We start from the raw sequence: 23,260 nt of genomic DNA, 5'->3' as shown, positions 1-23,260 counted from the left end.
TGCAGAACGGCACACTTCGTCCAATCCAAGCGCCCGTGCGCCCTTACAGGCGACAGAGGTAACCAGTCAATTGCGAGGATTGCAAGAAAACCCCTCCCCTTCAAATGCTTAAATAAATCTATACCACGTGAGAGCCCACAATTGGAAAAAGTTATACTTAATAAAAAAAAAACATTACATTGAAAGCTCTACTTATGGAGTAGGCCTACGTTGTTCTTAATTTCATTTGCATGTAATAGATTTTGCGTTTGCATAAAAACTAAATATGTAGGCTACCGTAAAAGGTCATTTTAAGCAGGTCTCAGTGTTTATTTCACTCATGAAAAAAACGAACCCTTGAGAGAATCTTTAAGCGCGTGAATTAACAATTTTCTCATCAAAAGCGATGACGTAAAGTGGGTTGGGAACTAGGCCTACATGAAAAAATGGCAACTAAGAAAATAAATTAGATTGCCTAAAACAAAATGTAATGTCTTAAAACCGAATATAGCTTTAGTGTAACCTATGTGATTGATTAAAATAACAAGAAAACTGCTTGCCCTCGGTAGCAATGCATTTTGGACCCTGTGTGGGTCTTCAGAGAAAATAACCTTTCAACGTTGTCATTTTGCCTGTAATTGTTTGTGAACAACACCATCGTTTATACAAATTTTAGCATTTTTTTTCCATAGCAGCGGAATACTTTATAAAAGTGGTAAAGAGGCTCTGATTTAACCGTGTAATATATTTTCATGAATATTAATGAATGACATAATCCTCACTTGGATTTCCATTTCAGAATAATAGTGCAGTTCATCCAAACGAGGCTCTCCTCTCAAATAAAGTTTTATATGAATTAAACTGGAGGTGGAATCGACCATCTATCTATATCCTATAACCTAAAATAAAATAAAAAATAAAAAAATGCAATAGATAAATGTGCATAAAGAATGGAAAATACAAATTATATTTATATTCGGGATTAATTGTTGAGACCGTCATGAGGCGTCTGTCTCCACTGCAACCGCCTCGGCTGGTGTTTTGTTGAGCTCAACTCTAATTGTAGCCGGAGCTGCAATAATCAATCACGAGCAAATAATCAAAGGACTGTCAAGAACATTAGTTAACTAAATGTGATATCAAACGAAGGCACTTTAACATCCTCTTTGGATCTTTAGAAGGGCCTAATCGAAACAACGACATAACAGCGCTAAAATAAAAGCTGTTAATGGTTGGAGGCAAATCATGAGCTTTTCGAATGACAACAGGTTTGCACTTTACACTTTACATTTATTCACACAAATTATGGGTGCCATTTTATATGGTAGGCTTTGGCTATGAACGAAATAATATTAGTAATTCAAGGTAAATTCCAATTGGCAAGTCAATTAAGTTTTTGTCAGGGCCAAACAGGCCCAATGCATATTACAATGGCCAGGGAAAAATATAAAAAGCGATATTTATTGGCTAATCTCACACGTTTGCTCCAAATATTGTATGACTCAAGCGCCCAACATATAGGCCTAGACCTGTCAACGCCAATGTGATCGATCGCACACAAGTATCAAGATATCAAATAGCAAAATCCCATTGTGAAAAGAGTATTGGACCTAATCCCAAATTGCAGTAGAATTTTCTTAATGCTAAGCCCGTAAAACCAGGGATCAGGGCAACTCAAGGGGTGGGGGTGTAAGGTTTGTCTCTTTAGCTGGCAGGATTGGAGAAGGTCGCGTATGTTGTCGGTGCTTATTAAAACGATGATGCATAAAATCCCCCAAGTTGTCAGAAAGCATGGGCACACGGAGTCGGTATTCTCTCCCTCTGCCTTTTGTAAGGAAAACCTGTGGCTGTGGAACGGGCTTTGCAAAATCCACCCACGATCAACACCTGCGTGCGCGGTAATAGCAACAGATCTCAAAGCTTGCACATCTGCAATACATAGGGGGGCAATCCGTTCTCCCAGAAAGATACCTATGGCGTGTATGCTACAGCTATAGCACTACGCAAGAAGACCAGCATCTTATTTCGAAGTTTTTAAACTCAAAAATACTTTATCTATGGGTTTATAGTCGGTGTCAAGGATTGGGTGGCTGTTTTTTTTTCTATTTTGGATACACGCGTAAAAGTGAAGCATTACGCAATGGTGGAAATACACAGAGGTAAGGTGCTCACCTTAATACGGAACTCTGGTTGAAGACAGTAATCAAATGATCATGGTTTGTCATGCAAGATTGTATCGTGCACATGGAATTTTAGTTTTGAGGTTCAATATTGTATTTTAAAGATTTCCATAGCAGCAGGTTTAACTGCACATTGCGAAATAATTGTGAGAATTGTTTTCAATAAATAACATAGTCCTATCTATGCCATTAATAACGAAATAGCCTATAGGCAAGATTTAAATAGGCTATATTTTTGCAAAAGTATTTCAAAACATTCTTTCACCGAGGTGTAGCCTATAGGCTACTACTGTACAAACTTTCAATTGAGAGATTTCCACTGCATTAGTCAACGGAGTATAGGTCTACTACAATGAAAACTCCCATGCAGATTAAATGACTATATTATTGATGTACGTGGAGCCGTGCCATTTCTTTGACGGACCTGAAACTGAACGAGACGCGACCACAGAAGTCAAAACGTCTATTCGAATAACAATATGCACAGGATAATACGTATGAGTAAGACTGGTGCTATGCATTCCGTTCCATCCACACTTTATTATAGATGAAATTGTGTTGTGAAATAGTAACCCATATGAATAATCTTCTGACTAAAACCATAAAATTCGAATCATGAAATTCAAATCTCGGCTCTATTTACAGAATTAGTGGAAATAAATCCAGGCTATGTAAACACATAAACCATTTGATGCAAAAAAAAAATCATAGGAAAATGAATCCATGTTGGAATCCTAATCATTCAGAATGCATAAAACATTCCCATATCAGTTTAGCTTCAAAGGCATAGAAATATCAAATTAAACTGTATGATTTTTAAAATATAAACATGATGACTGCATTGTTATTAAGATGTTAGACATTTTGTTTTAGAGTAGCCTAGTCTGCTCCTCTAAATTGTAGGCCTATACCATAAGTGAAAGTGGGTCATTAACTCCCATACTTATTACTATTGCAATAACATGCCAAATTATTAAACCGCATGAAACAAACAAAATAAATCTTGTTTACAGTAAAGTCAATATCTATGGCAAATTTACAGCAAGCACTATAAAATCATTATCGAAGGTGCTCAGGAGACTTGAAAACATATTTGTGATGCATTTTTTGTTGGTTTTAATCTCTCTGCTCATCAACTGACTTTTTTGACTAATAGATCATTGTTGCATCCTTTCCATTAACCATCCCGCATGATTTATTATCAATGACAAGAATCAGGCCTATTAGGCTATGCAATAGCTCCACAAGTGCTTAGAGATCACATGACCAACAGGGTGAGTGAGTGTGATGTGTTGTGAGACTCTGCTGCTTGATACTGTGCCGTAATGTCAACACGTGGGATAGGGATGTACTGTACTGTTTCATATAGAGCTAGTTTCCCTGTCTGAAATATCACCTGGTGTTCTCCTCACAATGGAGGCACGAGCATCATGAAGTCCTAGGCACGCCAGCCTTCAACAGGGCACTGGGAGGTCAGATGGGTTGACAGGTAGCTAGCCTACTCACTGTCCCTGCAAACAACTGCTAGCCTACAACCAAAGGTAACAGTAGCCTTAAAATGCATTCCAAAATGGTGATCATTTGGCTTCAAACTGACAAGTAAAGGAATAATCCCATGGAAATAATTGATGAGATGTAGAGATTTGAAAGGCGGTTGACGTACAGCTTTCCCATACAGTAGGTGGTTGATAAAAAAATGAACGGTTCTCCTGTAATGTAATCTGAATAACACAGCCAGAAGGATAGCAATTTTGAGGACCTGCACTTATCACGCAAGGCCTGTCATGCACTTATCACGCAAGGCCTGTCTACTGTCCTGGCACTCAGTTTCTCTTTGTTCCACACTGGCACTTAATGGGGGAGTCAAGGGTAGTCACTTAGCCAGGGTGCCCAGCACTTTCTGCATTCAACAACACTGTATCATTACCTAGCCTAACCTAAAGGAGAATGACCAAAACTCAACAGCCTGGCACTCAGCTGCCATAGACTAAAACACGAGACTGAGGCTCCATGCACCTAATCTTTTTTAAGAGATGGGCAAATTTGATATTTTTGAGTGAAAAGAACAATTTCTTCTATTTTTTCTGCGCACAAATGGATAAGTGGGCATGACGTCCTTGACATGAGACACAGAACTTAGATTTAAATGTAAGTCTTGAAGACACCATTACTAAAGTTGGCGTTGGTGATAACCGTTAGTGCTTCAATAAAGAATTTGACAAGACCCAAGTATTGAGAGTGCAACGTGTCATACCTATTTTTAACATCTCTTAAAATGGACTTCATATATTGAACATCAAAACATTACGCAATGTATCATCTTAAAAAATTTGACGTTCACTTTATTTTCATAGGCCCTCTTTGTGGTATTGGCATGACGTCAATTTCCGAATTGACTGTCAAGTGAGTGCAAATATTAGGCTACATTGCAACTTACATTTTTTGACAGCTCACATGACTAAACAGGAACAAGAAAGGAAGTCATAATGTGTCATGAACATAGCAGTGAAAAACAGTCATACATGTACAATGAGAGAGGCAGAAAAGGAAGAGTGAAAGAGAGAGAGGGGGGGAGCAGAGGGAGAGAGAGCAAAGAGAGATAGCAGAGATACAGAGAGAGCAGAGCTAGAGAGAGGTAGAGAGCAGAGAGAGGGAGAGAGCAGAGCTAGAGAGAGGTAGAGAGCAGAGAGAGGGAGAGAGCAGAGGGGAGCATGTAGCTGTCTGTCACAGGTTCGGGCCTTCCCGCCCCTCTCATTAGGAAGGTAAACAATGAGTAGAAATGATGAGAGACATGGCAGAACAAATGAGGAGCAGGAGGGAGAAATCAGACACCGGCTTAAAGATCCCACAGCCCACAGTCACCCAACCAACCCAAACCACCATACATACACCCCCATCGCAATCCCCCAAAAAACAGAGTGAGTGAGGGGGAGGGACCCTGAGCAAAGAGTAGGGCAACTTTCAATCCTTTTAGGATTAGTCCCCCCCCCCCCCCCCCCTCCCTCTCTTTCCCTCCCTCACTCTGTTCCTCCTCTCTTTCACTCTACTGCCCCTGGGCAATCACGTTAAAACTTGCATGGCCAGTGCTCATTCAGATATCCCTAACAATGCGCACCAGTGGTAACCATGTGAGCGTTGGCAAGCCACACAAGAATGCACAGGTTCAGTTCCCCGTGACCCTCCCTATGCACAGAAAAAAAGAGGAGGAAAATATACTGAAGGCGACACTGCATTTCTCAGCAGCTTGAGGGAAGAGAGACTTGGGGTGCTTATTTACCAAACCTAAAATGACTCATTTTAAGCCAATCATAATGGTTTTTGGAATCAAACCTGTAATTCAGTGCTTTTACTTTTTGCCGGAGATAGCCTAAATAATTGGGGAAGCAAGATAATCAACTTATGACGCCACACTGGCAAGGGAGGAGTTTCCCATGGTAACAAATTACCTGTAGAATTCTATTATCCCTTACCAGCCCAATCTATTTATATTATTTTCTGGTCATTCAAATGCCATTGGGATGGCCTACTTTTTAGATGAGGTGGATTTGCCTCATCGATGTAGAATGAGTTGCTGAAAAAGGATTCACTTTTAACCACAGGGTTACCTGGTTAACAAAGGACTGGCAAGATCAGAGTGAGAGTGAGAGTGAGAGAGTGAGAGAGAGAGAGAGAGAGAGAGGAGAGAGAGAAAGAAAGTAATTGATTTTAGAAAATGTAAAGATGTTAATCCAAATTAATTTTAAAACCCAATTGAAAAATGGAATGACAATGTAACCTAGAGTTAAAGGCAGTTGTTACATTAGCATTTGCCATTTGTGTATATTTGTGAGGGTTAAAATGCAACACAAGATTATTTCCAAATATTGAAAATAGCTACTAAAGTGCAATTGGAGCACAGGAGCAAATCACAACTTCCTACAACATATACTAACACTATTTTTTCTCTACCCAGAGTGCAGCAGGAGGGAAGGGAATTGCCATCCAGCCTTATCTCCAGTTCCAGTCAACTAGAGGCCCTGAAAGAGTGTGCACCGTCATCAGAGCTGGCCATTTGATAGGATTCTGGCACTGCACCTAATCAATCTATGGCATAGAGCTGCCAGAAGACCTGTAACAAAGCTCAAAGAGCCTCACAAAATGGCCTAGTGCACGGGATAAGCCCCTGCACAGGATTACATATTGATTTTGAATGTATAAAAAAACTACAACTTATCATACAAAACCCGAGACGCAGTACAAAAGTAGGCAGTAGTCTGTGCATGAATCCCCCCCTTTAGGAGCAGGAGCGTCAACTTTCAAATACGGAGACCCCGAGCATGAACCAAAAAGCAAAATCAAAGGCCAGGGGTGAGGTGTGGTAGCAGCGCATTGTTGCAGGGAATCACTACAACTCCACCTTGCATTTCAAATAAAATAAAATACGATTTTACTTGTCACATGCGCCGAATACAACAGGTGTAGACCTTACAGTGAAATGCTTACTTACAAGCCCTTAACCAACAATGCAGTTTTAAGAAAATACCCCCCCCCCCCCCCCCCCCAAAAAAAAAAGTAAGTGATAAGAATACAAATGATTAAAGAGCAGCAGTAAATAACAATAGCGGGGCTATATACAGGGGGTACCGGTACAGAGTCAATGTGTGGGGGCACTGGTGTCGAGGTAATTGAGGTAATATGTACATGTAGGTAGAATTATAAAAGTGACTATGCATAGATAATAACAGAGAGTAGCAGCAGCATAAAAGTGGGGGGCATTGCAAAAATTCTGGGTAGCCATTTGATTAGCTGTTCAGCATTCTTATGGATTGGGGGAAGTAGCTGTTTAGAAGCTCCTTGGACCTAGACGTGGCTCTCCGGGACTGCTTGCCGTGCGGTAGCAGAGAGAACAGTCTATGACTAGGGTGGCTGGAGTCTTTGACACTGGCTTTGACACTGGCTGATGTAGAGGTCTTGGATGGCAGAAAGCTTGGCCCCAGTGATGTACTGGGTCGTACGCACTACCCTCTGTAGTGACTTGCGGTCGGAGGCTGAGCAGTTGCCTTCCAAGGCAGTGATGTAACCCGTCAGGATGCTCTCAATGGTGCAGCTGTAGGTTTTGTCGTGCCCTCTTCACGGCTGTCTTGGTGTGCCTGGACCATGTTAGTTTGCTGGTGATGTGGACGCCAAGGAACTTGAAGCTCTCAATCTGCTCCACTACAGCCCCGTCGATGAGAATGGGGACATGCTAGGTCCTCCTTTTCCTGTAGTCCACAATAATCTCCTTTGTCTTGATCACGTTGAGGGAGGGGTTGTTGTCCTTGCACCACATGGTCAGGTCTCTGACCTCCTCCCTATAGGCTGTCTCATCGTTGTCGGTGATCAGGCCTACCACTGTTGTGTCATCAGCAAACGTAATGATGGTGTTGGAGTCGTGCCTGGCCGTGCAGTCATGAGTAAACAGGGAGTACAGGAAGGGACTGAGCACCCACCCCTGAGGGGCCCCCGTGTTGAGGATCAGCGTGGCGGATGTGTTGTTACCTACCCTTACCACCTGGGGGCGGCCTGTCAGGAAGTCCAGGATCCAGTTGCAGAGGGAGGTGTTTAATCCCAGGTCCTTAGCTTTGTGATGAGGTTTGAGGGAACTATGGTGTTGAACGCTGAGCTGTAGTCAATGAATAGCATTCTCACATAGGTGTTCCTTTTGTCCAGGTGGGAAAGGGCAGAGCGGAGTGCAATAGAGATTGCATCATCTGTGGATCTGTTGGTGCAGTATGCAAATTGGAGTGGGTCTGGGGTTTCTGGGATAATTGTGTTGATGTGAGCCATGACCAGCCTTTCAAAGCATTTCATGGCTACAGACGTGAGTGCTATGGGTCGGTAGTCATTTTGGCAGGTTACCTTAAGTGTTCTTGCTCACAAGGACTATGGTGGTCTGCTTGAAACATGTTGGTATTAAAGACTCAGACAGGGAGAGGTTGAAAATGTCAGTGAAGACAGTTGCCAGTTGGTCAGCGCATGGTCGGAGTACATGTCCTGGTAATCCGTCTGGCCCAGCGGCCTTGTGAATGTTGACCTTTAAAGGTCTTACTCACATTGGCTGCGGATCACACAGTCGTCCGGAACAGCTGATGCTGTCATGCATGTTTCAGTGTTAGATGCCTCAAAGCGAGCAGAGAAGTTATTTAGCTCATCTGGACGGCTTGTGTCACTGGGCAGCTCTCGGCTGTGCTTCCCTTTGTAGTCTGTAATAGTTTGCAAGCCCTGCCACATCCGACGAGCGTCGGAGCCGGTGTAGTACGATTCGATCTTAGTCCTGTATTGATGCTTTGCCTGTTTGATTGTTTGTCGGAGGGCATAGCGGGATTTCTTATAAGCTTCCAGGTTAGAGTCCCGCTCCTTGAAAGCAGCTCTACCCTTTACCTGTAATCCATGGCTTCTGGTTCGGGTATGTACGTACAGTCACTGTGGAGACAACGTCCTCGATGCACTTACTGATAAAGCCAGTGACTGATGTGGTGTACTCCTCAATGCCATCGGAATAATTCCGGAAAATATTCCAGTCTCTGTTAGCAAAACAGTCCTGTAATTTAGCATCTGCTTCATCTGACCACTTTTTTATAGACCGAGTCACTGGTGATTCCTGCTTACATTTTTGCTTGTAAGCAGGAATCAGGAGGATAGAGTTATGGTCAGATTTGCGAAATGGAGGGCGAGGGAGAGCTTTGTACGCGTCTCTGTGTGTGGAGTAAAGGTGGTCTAGAATTTTTTTTCTCTCGTTGCACATTTAACATACTGATAGAAATGAGGTAAAACTGATATAAGTTTCTCTGAATTAAAGTTCCCGGACACTAGGAGCACCGCCTCTGGATGAGCATTTTCCTGTTTGCTTATGGCGGATTACAGCTCATTGAGTGTGGTTTTAGTGCCAGCTTCGGTCTGTGCTGGTATGTAGACAGCTACAAAAAATACAGATGAAAACTCTCTTGGTAAATAGTGGTCTACAGCTTATCATGAGATACTCTTCCTCAGGCATAAAAACCTTGAGACTTCCTTAGATATCATGCACCAGTTATTGTTTACAAATATGCATAGGACCCCGCCCCGTGTTTTACCAGAGGCTGCTGTTCTGTCCTGCCAAAAGAGTGTATAACCCGCCAGTTGTATGTTCTTAATGCCGCCGTTCAGCCACGACTATGTGAAACATAAGATATTACACTTTTTCATGTCCTGTTGGTAGGATATATACGTGCTTTCAGTTAGTCACATTTATTTTCCAGCGACTGAACGTTAGCTAGCAGGATGGAAGGCAAGGGCAGATTAGGACAAGGCACCCTGATCTCCTTCCGTGAAACCTCTGTTTCCTTTCCAGCGAATCACGGGGGATCTGGGCCTGGCCGGGTGTCTGTAGTAGTATATCGCTCCCATCTGACTCATTGAAGAAGAACTCCTCATCCAATTTGAGGTGAATAATCCCAGTTCTGATGTCCAGAAGCTCTTTTCGGTCATAAGAAACGGTAGCAGCAACATTATGTACAAAACAAGTTACGAACGACGCTAAAAAAAACAAAAAGAACTAGCATGGTTGGTTAAGAGCCGATAAAACGGCAGCCCTCCCCTCCGGAGCCATTTTGAGGTCAATATGGTGGTTACACATATTACTCAAATGACAGACAGTTGCCTCCCTTGAAGCAGGGCAGTGTAAAACAGTATTGTCTTGTTGAGCATACAGTATGAATGGTATTAGCAGAGCAATGTTTTTGAAATGGCTGAAATGTGTAGACATTTTCATAATATTTTAGACTTGTTTTGAGTTTTTACCTGAAATTGTTGCAGTAGCTGCCGGCTGCACTGAGCCACGTAAAACTATGGAAGCCCATCCTCACCACCAAAAACATGTCAAATGTACAAATAGGCTTCGTTTTTTGTCTTCATTTGTAACATTGAGGGATGATTTCAGAGGTGGCAGGTCCCAGAGTAGGTGAAGGTGTGGGTGGGAATTGTTTTCCTGGGGCTCAGAGTTTTTCCAAATCTGGTAGTAGGCTAACCTAACCATCTCCGGACCCTAGTTGTAGTGTATGACATTGTAATAAATCAGCAGAATTTTTTAAAAATGTTTATGGGCTTTATATGGGCTATGGTGGGACCAGATAGCTCTTCTAATCATATGGTTAAAAAAAAATCCAGGAAAAACTCCTGGCCCTAGGGAGGATGAAAACATTAAAACCCTTCACACAGACAAAGAGAACAACTGCGATTGGCCAAAAACGAACAAAAAACAAACAAGGCTGAGTTTGCTGTATGCAAGGTTGCATGGTATAGGCCTTTGCATCTGTAATTAAAAAGATACTCATACATTATGTCATCACTGTTGTGTTGATTGATAAATTCCAGTCAATCATTTTGGATTAAAAAGGCCAAGGCAGCCTAGCCACCAGAAGTGTGAATATACGAATATAATATAAACCCAATTTGATCACATTCACATTTTCTCAGAACACAAATAAATGGGCCTATTTAAGGCTCTAAGTACATTTAAGCTATTAAAAACATGACGCTATGTTCCTCCTGGCCCAGATAGGATCAGAGCGCACAGGCTTCTCTTGGCTACCTGCAGCTGTGGTTGTTATCAGTAGGCTACAGTTGATCAGACTGAAGCACAGACTAATTGTGCACGTTGACAAATCATAAGGGAAACTGTATTACATTTTTTGGGTGGCGGTTATGGGCTTCCATATAAAACAGCTTGTTGGGGTGAATTCACACATACCCACGTTTTCAGTCGCAATTTGCTTTCAACACATGTAATGATTTGCATGATATTGATAAAAATGAAGTCTGGTCTTTTATAACGTTGTAAGGTAGGCCTACTGTACTTTTATATTTGTATTTGATGGTTCATCGTAAATTCTTGTTTGGCTAACGTGACTTGATGAAGACTAGCTGTTATAGCAATTCTGTGCTTTGGTCTTGAAGCTAAAATGCAAGTGTAGCCTACAGGCGTATAAAATAAACCCTTTAATTGTTTGCACATACATGCTAGTGAATTGTTGCATTATTCAATAGTGTAATGTTTTAGAAGAAAAGTTTATGTCATTTTTGAATAGTTTGTGCTTACTGGCTAGTGGCTACTGTGATGTTTACGATCAATTTGAGCTGCGGACAAAGAATGTCGCTTTGCCAACCACAACGAAAGGTAAGGTAAGGATGTAATGTGAATTGAAGTCGAATTCTCCTTTGCCACCGCTACTCAGACTCTCCTTCATATATCGTAGTGAGAATAATAGCCTAAGTAGTATGTTAATGACTTTATTTGACAAACTTTCGACACCTCAGTGTTTGTTTGCTGTCACCTTGCGGAGTCAGTCTCACCTTCGACTCTCTTCGACTACGCTAACGTTTGTCAGACTGACAGCTAGCCATCAGTCCCAACAGGGGGGTCTCACACACACGCACACACGCACACACACACACACAATGCGTCTCTGACAGGAGCAGAACTGAGTAGCCAAGAAAAGCTATTCAGAGGATAGATAGATCTAGAACCTTACGTCCTTGATAGGAGCGCAGAACAAAATACAGCTGTTCCCCCTTCCATCAATAATCCTCACTTAATAATCAGGAGATCAACTGATATCAGGTGTGCAGATGACTGTCGGCAGAATAATAAACAAGCACTCCGAAAGACCGCAGAAAGAGAAAAAAACAAGAGAGAGCGCAGAGTCCCCCTAAGCCAAGCCCCCCCCCCCCCCCCCCCCCCCAAACTAATTACAATTGATTTCTTATGGATCGGGTACCTTATCAGGTGCGAGAGGGAATTACCATGGCGAGCCAAAGGGTTGTGGCGGGTCGCCGTCGAATGGCAAAATCAATCTGCGTGTGTGACTGACTGTACCCGTCTCCCTATTGCAGGGAGAGAGGGCAGACACTGTCGCTGGTGTAAAATGTACACAAGCGACGTTGATTCAACGTAACAGGGATATAACAAAAATCGCAGATGTTATAAAAAGATGGAGAAAAGCCTGAGTTACTTTCTTACAAATAGATAAATATGTAGTCTAAGAGCTACACATTATCAACAAAGACTGGAGTCTAACCCAGATGCTATTGTTGAAATTATCATTAACTAAATATACCACTGTATGATGACATGATACAAAGTCAGCAATAATGATATTACAGGCACAGTATTATTTAAGAAATCCCCCAGAAACATTGACTCTCCACCTCAGTGTTGAAACTGGCGTCAGTTCAGTAGCCCCACTACAAGCTCTTTTCTCCCTGGGCAACATGGGAAAAGTTCATCAATATGTTAATTACTTAATCTTTAAACACTTAAAGAAACCATTAATAAACATTGATTTGAACACTTGGCACCAGTGACTCACATTAATCCACTGCAAATAGCTGATACACAAACTGCAATGGAGGGCAATTTGGGTAAGGATTACCAACAGTAATAGACGAGAGGAGAAATTGATCATACTTTCTCTTAACAGGGAAGAGAACACAGCTAGTTTAACCACTTTGCATGATGACTCTGCCTTTTTTGTTGTCGAACTGGAATGCACTTTGATTGATTTTGTAACTGCTTTTCTATACCAAGGGGAAAATGCAGTGCCTTCAGAAATTATTCATGCCTCCTGGCTTATTCCACATTCTGTTGTGTTAGAGCCTGAATTCAAAATTTATTGAATATATTTTTTTCCTCACCCATCTACACACAATAACCTATTATGACAAAGTGAAAACATGTTTTAGATTTTTTTGCAAATTTATTGAAAATGAAATACAGAAATATCTCATTTACATAAGTATTCACACTCCTGAGTCAATACTTTGTAGAAGCACATTTGGAGGCGATTACAGATTTGAGTCTGTATCAGCTTTGCACATCTGAATTTGGAGATTTTCTCCCATGCTTCCTTACAGATTTTCTCAACCTCTGTTACGTTAGATGGGGAGTGGCGGTAAACAGCAATCTTCAAGTTTTTCCCTAGATTTTCAATGCGATTCAAGTCTGGGATTTAGCTGGGCCACTCAACGACTTTCACATTCTTGTTCTGAAGTCATTCCAGCGTTTCTTTGGATGTATGCTTGGGGTCATCGTCCTGTTGGAAAGTAAATATTTGCCCCCGTCTTAGGTTATTTGCACTTTGAAGCAGGTTCACATCAAGGATTAGCCTGTATTTATCCCCATTCATTGTTCCCTCTATCCCTACCAGGCTCCCAGTCCCGGCTGCTGAAAAGCATCCCCATAGCATGATGCTGCCACCACCATGCTTCACGGTAGGGATGGTGTTAAATGGCCGATGTGCCTTGTTTTCTCCAGACATAGCGCTTTGCATTCTGGCCAAAGAGTTACATTTTTATCTCATCAGACCACAGACTCTTTTGCATTATGATCTGTCTTTCATATGCCTTTTTGCAAACTCCATGCATGCCGTCATGTTCTTTTTTTCTCAGGAGTGGCTTCTGTCTGGCCACTATCCCATAATGCCCAGATTGGTCAAGTGCTGTAGAGATGGTTATCATTCTGGCAGCTTTTTCCAAAGAACTCTGTAGTTATGTCAGAGTAGAGTGGTCATTGGGTTCTTGGTCACCTCTCCGATCAAGATCCTTGCCCTGTTGCTCAGTTTGGTTGGATGGCTAGCTTTAGGATGAGTCTGGGTAATTATGTATTTTTTCAATTTCCCAATGGTGAAGACCACCAGGTTCTTGGAAGATTTCTACACTCTAGACATTTTTTTAAACCCTTCCACAGATATAGGCCTCATGAAAATATCTAGGAGATCTAGGGACAGCTCCATGGACTTCATGGTATAGTTTTTGCACCGTCAACTGTGGGACCTTATATAGACAGGTGTCTTTCTTTCAAAATCATCCAAATAATTGAATTGGTCACAGGTGGACTCCAATCAAGTTGTAGTGACATCTCAAGGATGATTAAAGGAAATTAGTTGCACCTGAGCTCAATTTGGAGTGTCATAGCATGAATACTTTCTGAAAGTACTGTAGCTAATTACTCCAACTAGAGACAACACAGTATGCGTGGGCAACAATCATAGTTGATAATTACAATATACAGTGCCTTCAGAAAGTATTCATACCCCTTGAAGTATTCCACATGTTGTTGTGTTACAGCCTGAATTCAAAATTGATTAAATCATTTTTTTCTTTCACATTTACACACAATACCCCATATTGACAAAGTGAAAACATGTTTTTAGAAATGTTAGCAAATTTATTGAAAATGAAATACAGAAATATAACTCCCGAGTCAATACTTTGTAGAAGCACCTTTGGCAGCGATTACAGCTTTGAGGTTTTCTGGGTAAGCCTCTAAGAGCTTTTCACACCTGGATTGTGCAACATTTGGCCATTATTCTTTTAAATATTCTAATTGGTTCTTGATCAATGCTAGACAAGGTCTTAAGGTCTTAAGGCTATATTTTAGGTCTTAAGTCAAAACTGTAACTCGGCCACTCGGTAACATTCACGGTCTTGCTAAGCAACTCCAGTGTAGATTTGGCCTTGTGTTTTAGGTTATTGTCCTGCTGAAAGGTGAATTAATCTCCCACTGTCTGATGGAAAGCAGACTGAACCAGGATTTTCTCTAGGATTTGCCTGTGCTTAGCTCCATTCCGTTTTTAAAAAATCCTGAAATACTCCCCAGTTCTTAACGATTACAATCATACTCATAACATGAAGCAGCCACAATTATGATTTAAAATATGGAGAGTGGTACTCAGTAACGTGTTGTATTGGATTTGTCCCAAACATAATACTTTATATTCAGGACAAAAAGTGACATTTCTTAGCCAATTTTTTTACAGTACTTTTTTGTGCCTTATTGCAAACAGGATGCATGTTTTGGAATATTTTTATTGTGTACACGCTTCCTTCTTTTCACTCTGTCAATTAGGTTAGCATTGTGGAGTAACTATAATGTTGTTGATCCATCATTAGTTTTACCCTAGCAAATCAAATCAAATTTAAATCAAATCAAATTTATTTATATAGCCCTTCTTACATCAGCTGATATATCAAAGTGCTGTACAGAAACCCAGCCTAAAACCCCAAACAGCAAGCAATGCAGGTGTAGAAGCACGGTGGCTAGGAAAAACTCCCTAGAAAGGCCAAAAGCTAGGAAGAAACCTAGAGAGGAACCAGGCTATGAGGGGTGGCCAGTCCTCTTCTGGCTGTGCCGGGTGGAGATTATAACAGAACATGGCCAAGATGTTCAAACGTTCCTAAATGACCAGCATGGTCAAATAATAATAATCACAGTAGTTGTCGAGGGTGCAGCAAGTCAGCACCTCAGGAGTAAATGTCAGTTGGCTTTTCATAGCCGATCATTAAGAGTATCTCTACCGCTTCTGCTGTCTCTAGAGAGTTGAAAACAGCAGGTCTGGGACAGGTAGCACGTCCGGTGAACAGGCCAGGGTTCCATAGCCACAAGCAGAACAGTTGAAACTGGAGCAGCAGCATGGCCAGGTTGACTGGGGACAGCAAGGAGTCATCATGCCAGGTAGTCCTGAGGCATGGTCCTATGGCTCAGGTCCTCCGAGAGAGAGAAAGAAAGAGAGAAAGAGAGAATTAGAGAGAGCATACTTAAATTCACACAGGACACCGGATAAGACAGGAGAAGTACTCCAGATATAACAAACTGACCCTAGCCCCCCGACACAAACTACTGCAGCATAAATACTGGAGGCTGAGACAGGAGGGGTCAGGAGACACTGTGGCCCCATCCGATGATACCCCCGGACAGGGCCAAACAGGAAGGATATAACCCCACCCACTTTGCCAAAGCACAGCCCCCACACCACTAGAGGGATATCTTCAACCACCAACCATTAAAGTCTGTAACTGTTTTAACGTCACATTGGCCTCATGGTGAAGTCCCTGAGCGGTTTCCTTCCTTTCTAGCAACTGAGTTAGGAAGGGCGCCTGTATCTTTGTAGTGACTGGGTGTATTGATACACCATCCAAACTTTATAACAAAGGTGTTGCCATAACAAAGGGGTTGAATATTTATTGAATCAAAACATTTTAGCTTTTTATTTTGATTCATTTGTACACATTTCTAAAAACATAATTCCACTTTGACATTATGGGGTATTGTGTTTAGGCCAGTGACAACATTTTTTAAATTAAATCAATTTTAAATTCAGGCTGTAACACAACAAAATGTGGAAAAAGTCAAGCGTGTGAATACTTTGAGGCACTGTAGCAAACAAATCCAATTCAATTTTAATAGCACTAGTACAGACTCGTAAACAGGCAGGTGCGCGCACACACACACACACACACACACACACACACACACACACACACACACACACACCCTGATAAAGAGGACTTTTATTTGTGATCCAGAGGACTTTGTTTGAACACCTGTGATTGACAGCGCACCACAGGACGTGTGCTAAATGTGTATTAAATAGACAAACATGAGACACTTAGGACGATGCCCATGTCAATAGACAAACTGGTATTTCTTTGTTGGGCAAACAGCTTAGATTACTGCACTTGCAAGAGCAGGTGTTTGACTTTGCTAGGCACAAGTGTGTAGTAGCATCACCAGAGAATGCATTTGCACACACACACGCACACACACACACACACACACACACACACACACACACACACACACACACACACACACACACAAGCAGAACTCAAATACCATTAGATGTCATTGTACTATACAGTATGAAGGTGGGTAAGTGGGAGAGTGGTATGACGTTTCTGCTTCCTGGGAAGAGGCTGCAGAGGCAGCGATATACGTGTAATAGAACAGAACGGCATTTTCCTATTCAGGTGTGAATTGTATGAAAAAACGATGTAAAGGCAGAAATATGAAAGCGTTAAAACAATGCATTGGATAGGTAGAGCAAATGGAATCATACACAACAGCTCTGAAGACAAGCAAGAGGACTGCGGAGATCTGGAGGCCGTCTAAGGAGGGAGGCCTCAGTGGGGTTGTATCTGTTGTATCTTGCGGCAAGACAAACCCCCACTGCATACAACCCCACTGAGGCCTCCCTCTTTAGGCGGCCTTCAAGATGTTTCCTCTTGTCCCGCTCCAGATTCTTGGCAAAAACCCTCACTGTTTGAACAATGTCATGTGAAATGTTATATAAAAATAAAACCCTTTCAAATGTAATTGTTGTACTAGTTTTTGTGCTAGTGAGAAGGTAATGAAATGGAGTAGTATTCTAACTAGCCTTCCCTGAATGGAAATAAAAGGTCATCACAGCTAAATGCTTGGTCCTAGATGATGAGTTTAGGGTATTCATAAAACATCTCAGAGTAAGAGTGCTAATCTAGGATCAGGTCCACCCGCCCTGTCAATGTAAACGTATCCATTACTATCTAAAAAGGTCAAATTGATCCTAGATCAGTACTCCTACTCTGAGCTGCTTTCTGAATACTCAATACTGGCCTGGAAACAGCTTGGACTGACATACGTGACATATGATTCAGGTAGACCTCGGCGGTCTGGTTCTCCAGAGGAGATCTTTGAGGAGGGTGGTCTACTACTCCCAGGCAGTCTCCCTGCTCCTCAGCTCAACCCCTTGAGCCCCTTGAACTACGACCTTGTGGAATAGGTTGAGCTGCTGTGGCAGGGATTGAGGCAGCAGTTGGTGGTTTGTGGGGCCCGGGCTTATGGGGACTGGGCTATGTCCCCAAAGGCCTTCGAAACCAACCAGGGAGACCCGAGCAGAGCCTCAATAACCAAATAAGATTAAGATTACCATTTTAGCCACTGCTACATTAAAAAGATGAAGCTAATGAGAGTGGCCCAGTGTCTCAATTCTACTACTTTGGATCTTCGGCTGATTAAAAATGAGGGCCTTTTGTAAATACGCTCATAGAATTAGGCTTGATTCTGCTTTGTTGTTTCTTGTTTCTTGTTCCTTTTTCAATGGTTCAATATGTTCAATATGTTCAGTATTATATGGCTCAAGTTCTTTTTTAATGGATGTGTGTATGTTTGCGAAATTATATTATCTATTTTCATTGATTCATTGAGACATGAGGTGCACAATTTGAACATTATAAGGATGGACTATCAAGGCTTTACATTGTACAAATATGCACACACACATCCAACATATCCTGCTAGGGTTCGTTTTCCTTGTTCAAATAAGTAGAACACCTTCCTCTAAACCTCAAATCTCACTTAAAGCTCTTGTCGAGTTGTTATAGTACAATTTTTCCTGTTTGCTTTAGATAACAAATCTTCAGTTGACCCGGAGGGTTAAGGAAGCATTACAAATTAATCCCGGGTTTTAATAAGTCTGTCTTAAACCAAGGGGTCTTTACTCCAAAAGAAAATAAATAAAAGGGGGAGGGAGAAGAAAGGGATCGGAGGAAAATAAATATATTAAACCCTGTGATCACAGCCAGCTTTTCTTGTTTGTTATCCCTCCGTTTTCCATTTAATCCAATACTCACTAATCCAATTTGTCTATCGGGCTTCGACCCTAACTTCTCCTCTACGTTATTTTTCCTACATGGCCGTTTGAAGTGACCACTCCTCGTTTCGCAGTCTAACGACTCGCTGAAACAATCTGCAGACTAAGAGGTAGATGGATAGATTTCCAAAAAGAAAAGGAGAAGAAAAATTGGCAAACATGACCAGCTCATGACACAAACATAAAAGTAAGAGCTCGTTATGGACGAAGTCGAGCGGATTTCACCCTGAATATGCATGAAGAGCCATAATCAGATGTGGGGCAGTCACCCACTGAAGGAGAATATTGGAGAAGCACAAAGGGATTGATTTAATTACTTGAAGTGGGCCTGTGTTTGGAGGATTCTTGTTAAGAAGTGAGTGAAAAGGCTGGCAGTATCCTTGCGCTATTTCTGTGAAGGGGTTGGAGTTGGGGGCAGATGGTGGGGTATACCGAGGTAGTCTAGCTCCTTAAGTCACCAAAACTAATCTCGAGGTATAAAGCACTTGTGATTGAAAGGGTCTTCATTGCAAAATGGACATAGAGTGTTCATTGTTTAACGTCAACCTGGATAACCGTTATCCAAGTTCTGCTCAATTATTTTCCCTTTATCCAGATCATTGTGTAATCTCTTAAAAATGAGAAAAGCTACATATGGCATTTCGACAGATGTTCGAGAATGTAATCCTTAATTACAGTGCCTTCAGAAAGTATTCACACCCCTTGACCTTTTCCACATTTTGTGTTGTTACGACCTTAATTTAAAATGTATTCAATTGCGATTTTGTGTCACTGGCCTACACACAATACCCCATAATGTCAAAGTGGAATCATGTGTTTAGACATTTTTACAAATTAATTACAAATGAAAAGCTGAAAGGTTTAGGGTCAATAAGTATTCAACATCTTTGTTATTGTAACGGCTTTCGTCGGTGGAAGGAGAGGACCAAAGCGCAGCGTGGTTAGTGTTCATCTTAATTTAATAAAAATCAAAACACAGAACACTTCAAAATACAAAACAACAAAAGTGAAAACCGAAACAGTTCTATCTGGTGCAGACACACAAAGACTGAAGACAACCACCCACAAAACCCAACAGAAAAACAGGCCACCTAAATATGGTTCCCAATCAGGGACAACGATTGACAGCTGCCTCTGATTGAGAATCATATCAGGCGAAACACAGAAAACCAACACAGAAATAGAAAACATAGATTACCCACCCAACTCATGCCCTGACCAACTAAAACAAAAGACAAAACAAATGAACTAAGGTCAGAACGTGACAGTTATGACAGGCCTAAATAAGTTATTGAGTAAATATTTACTTAAAATTGTCACATAATAAGTTGCATGGACTCACTCTGTGTGCAATAATAGTGTTTAACATTATTTTTAATGACACCTCATCTCTGTACCCCACACATACAATTATCTGTAAGGTCCCTCATTCGAGCACTGAATTTCAAACACAGATTCAACGACAAAGACCAAGGAGATTTTCCAATGTCTCGCAAAGAAGGGCACATGTTGGTAGATGGGTAAAAAAAACAGACACTTAATATCCCTTTGAGCATGGTGAAGTTATTAATTACACTTTGGATGGTGTATCAATACACCCAGTCACTACAAGATACAGGCGTCCTTCCTAACTCAGTTGCCGGAGAGGAAGGAAACTGCTCAGGGATATCACCATGAGGCCAATGGTGACTTTAAAACAGTTACAGACTTTAATGGCTATGATAGGAGAAAACTGAGGATGGATCAACAACATTGTTGTAACTCCACAATATTAACTAAATTACAGAGTGAAAAGAAGGAAGCCTGTACAGAATACAATTATTCCATAATATACATCCTGTTTGCAATTTATCACTAAAGTAAAACTGCAAAACACTTGGCAAAGAAATTATCTTTATGTCCTGAATACAAAAGTTTTATGTTTGGGGCCAATCCAACACAACACATCACTGAGTACCACTCTTCATATTTTTAAGCATGGTGGTGGCTGCATCATGTTATGGGTGTGCTTGTCATCGGCAAGGACTAGGGAGCTTTCCAGGATAAAAATAAATGGAATAAAGCTAATCACAGGCAAGATCCTTGAGGAAAACCTGGTTCAGTCTGCTTTCCAACAGACAGTAGGAGACAAATTCACCATTCAGCAAGACAATAACCTTAAACACAAGGACACATTTACACTGGAGTTGCTTACCAAGACAACATTGAATGTTGAGTGAGATAGTTACAGTTTTGACTTAAATCATCTTGAAAATCTATGCAAGACTCGAAAATGGCTGTCTAGAAATGATCAACAACCAACATGACAGAGCTTGAAGAAATATTTTACAATACAAAATGGGGATGCACGATATATTGGTTAACATATCGGAATCGGGCTGATATTAGCTAAAAATGGCAACATCGGCATTGGCCCGATGTCTAGTTTAACGGCAATGTGAAAAACCGATGTCAAAGCTGACGTGCATACTTATATAATGTAGGTACAGGACGTAAAGACGCCATACAAAATGTTGCGCTACATGTGCAACACAGCATTCATAACCTAGACCACAATGTCTGCTGTGGGGACTGAGCAGTCAACAAGTCGAGTAGTCATTTGAAAGAGTAAGAACATTTCAGCGAGACAACTCAAAGGCGAAATCCATTAAAGCCAAGATAATGGAATTAATTGCCCTTGACAATCAACCGTTCTCTGTCGTGGTTGATGTTGGCTTTCGCAACTGGTCGAGCACCAATTCACACTAACGTTACCAAGTGCGCTATTATTCAGATGTTGCCCTACCGGACTTACACAATAATAGCGTCACTGCTATTAGCTTCACAACATACTATGGAACGTCATTTGGATCTTTGCGTGTCAAAAAAGATACACATCAAATAACGCTATTTGCCAATAACACATTTGACACGTTAAATAAGCTTTTAATTTGACACGTCAAATACCACAGCTCTATTATAGAATGTTGTGTGTTCTGAATTTGCAAGTGCAAGCCAAGTGCCACCACTACTATCAGTAGCACTGTCAAAGATGTACAAAAAAGGTCTGCAAACAAGCAAACACCGGCCATGAACGATGTGTTTATAATACCGCGTTGGTAATAAAGCATTATTTGTTCGACCGCAACTTCTGAGGTAGCTAGCTAGCTTTAGCTTGGTACCTAGAAAGCATCAATACAACCAGCCTGAAAACAATGACCAGTAGAAACTGCAGTCATTTTCACTATTCTTAGTAATGATTTAGCAATCCTTGTGAGTAAGCATTAGCTAAGTAGCCACTTGTTGTTTGCCTATTGAAATGTAATTTCAGTGAATGAAAATAAATAGCTAGCCAACTACTTAACCCTGTTGCCCAAAGCTAACATTATAAGCAACCAGCTAGCTTCTTCTGACTAGTGAGGCTCGACCTGACCGGGTTATGTGTTGTGAAGCTAGCCACAATAAGGATTAGGCACAATAGTGGCGTTTGCGGTTTGCCTTCAAAATAAAAGTACCTCTTTGAAAGTGATGCAGAAGGTTACAATTGGTGGAATCATGCCATATTTAGACTAGATAAAGTTAAACAAGGTTGGAATGTGAAGCAATGAAATGGGGTATCAGTCTACTCGGTGACACCCACAGAACACAACTGTGAAGAGTTTATGCAAATATTAGCGTTGTAGTTATCACAGGACTGTGACTGTGTGAAATCACCTCCCAGTCAGCCTATTGTGTGTATTGACATTCATATTACACTGTGCAAATTTGGGGATCGGGGATTGGGGATCAATGAAATGGGTAACAGTTTACTCAATACCCAATATATTTTTTCCCAACGTCCTACTCAGAGTTATCAGACTCCAAAACATCCATTGTTTTTCCTTGGGAATAGTGTTCAATACACATAGTTTGACAATAAATGTGGCTCAATTCACAGTTGTTTCAGAGTCCCGCAATAAGAGCTACGATGCTAATGCTCTCTGGGTGTCACTGAGTAGACTGATACCTCATGTCAATGATCCACAATCCATAGATTTGGCATGGGTCCCCAGATCCTCAAAAGGTTCTACAGCTGTACCATTGAGAGCATCCTGACCGGTTGCATCACCGCCTGGTATGGCAACTGCTCGGCATCTGACCGTAAGGCACTACAGAGGGTAGTTCGAACCGCTCAGTACATCACTGGGGCCAAGCTTCCTGCCACCCAGGACCTATATAATAGGAGGTGTCAGAGGAAAGCCCATAAAATCATCAGAGACTCCAGTCACCCAAGTTATAGACTGTTTTCTCTGCTACCACACGGCAAGCGATACCGGAGCGCCAAGTCTAGGACCAAAAGGCTCCTCAACAGCTTCTACCCTGAAGCCATAAGACTGCTGAACAATTAATAAAATCGCCACCGGACAATTTACATGGACACCCCTCCCTTTTGTACACTGCTTCTACTACACTGCTTCCACGCTGTTTATTATCTATGCATAGTCACTTAACCCTCACCTACATGTACAAATTACCTCAACTAACCTGTACCCCCCACACTTACTCGGTACCGGCGCCCCCTGTATATAGCCTCGTTATTGTTATTATTATCGTGTTACTTTTTATTATTACTTTTTATTTTAGTCTACTTGGTAAATATTTTCTTAACTCTTCTTGAAC

General features: G+C 41.4%; 1 long non-coding RNA gene across 1 annotated transcript; it reads left to right on the top strand.

Annotated features, from left to right (window-relative positions):
* Positions 1-83: 83 nt before the first annotated feature.
* On the top strand, positions 84-11,170 carry LOC129838580 (uncharacterized). The gene is made up of 2 exons (XR_008756869.1): positions 84-2,138; positions 6,112-11,170. It is a non-coding gene; the product is annotated as an uncharacterized LOC129838580 (long non-coding RNA).
* The last annotated feature ends 12,090 nt before the right edge of the window (positions 11,171-23,260 follow it).

Source organism: Salvelinus fontinalis, chromosome 3 (assembly GCF_029448725.1).
Source record: "Salvelinus fontinalis isolate EN_2023a chromosome 3, ASM2944872v1, whole genome shotgun sequence".
Lineage (NCBI taxonomy): Eukaryota > Metazoa > Chordata > Actinopteri > Salmoniformes > Salmonidae > Salvelinus > Salvelinus fontinalis.
Note: the sequence above shows the minus strand (reverse complement) of the source record. Positions and strands in the feature narration are given on the sequence as shown.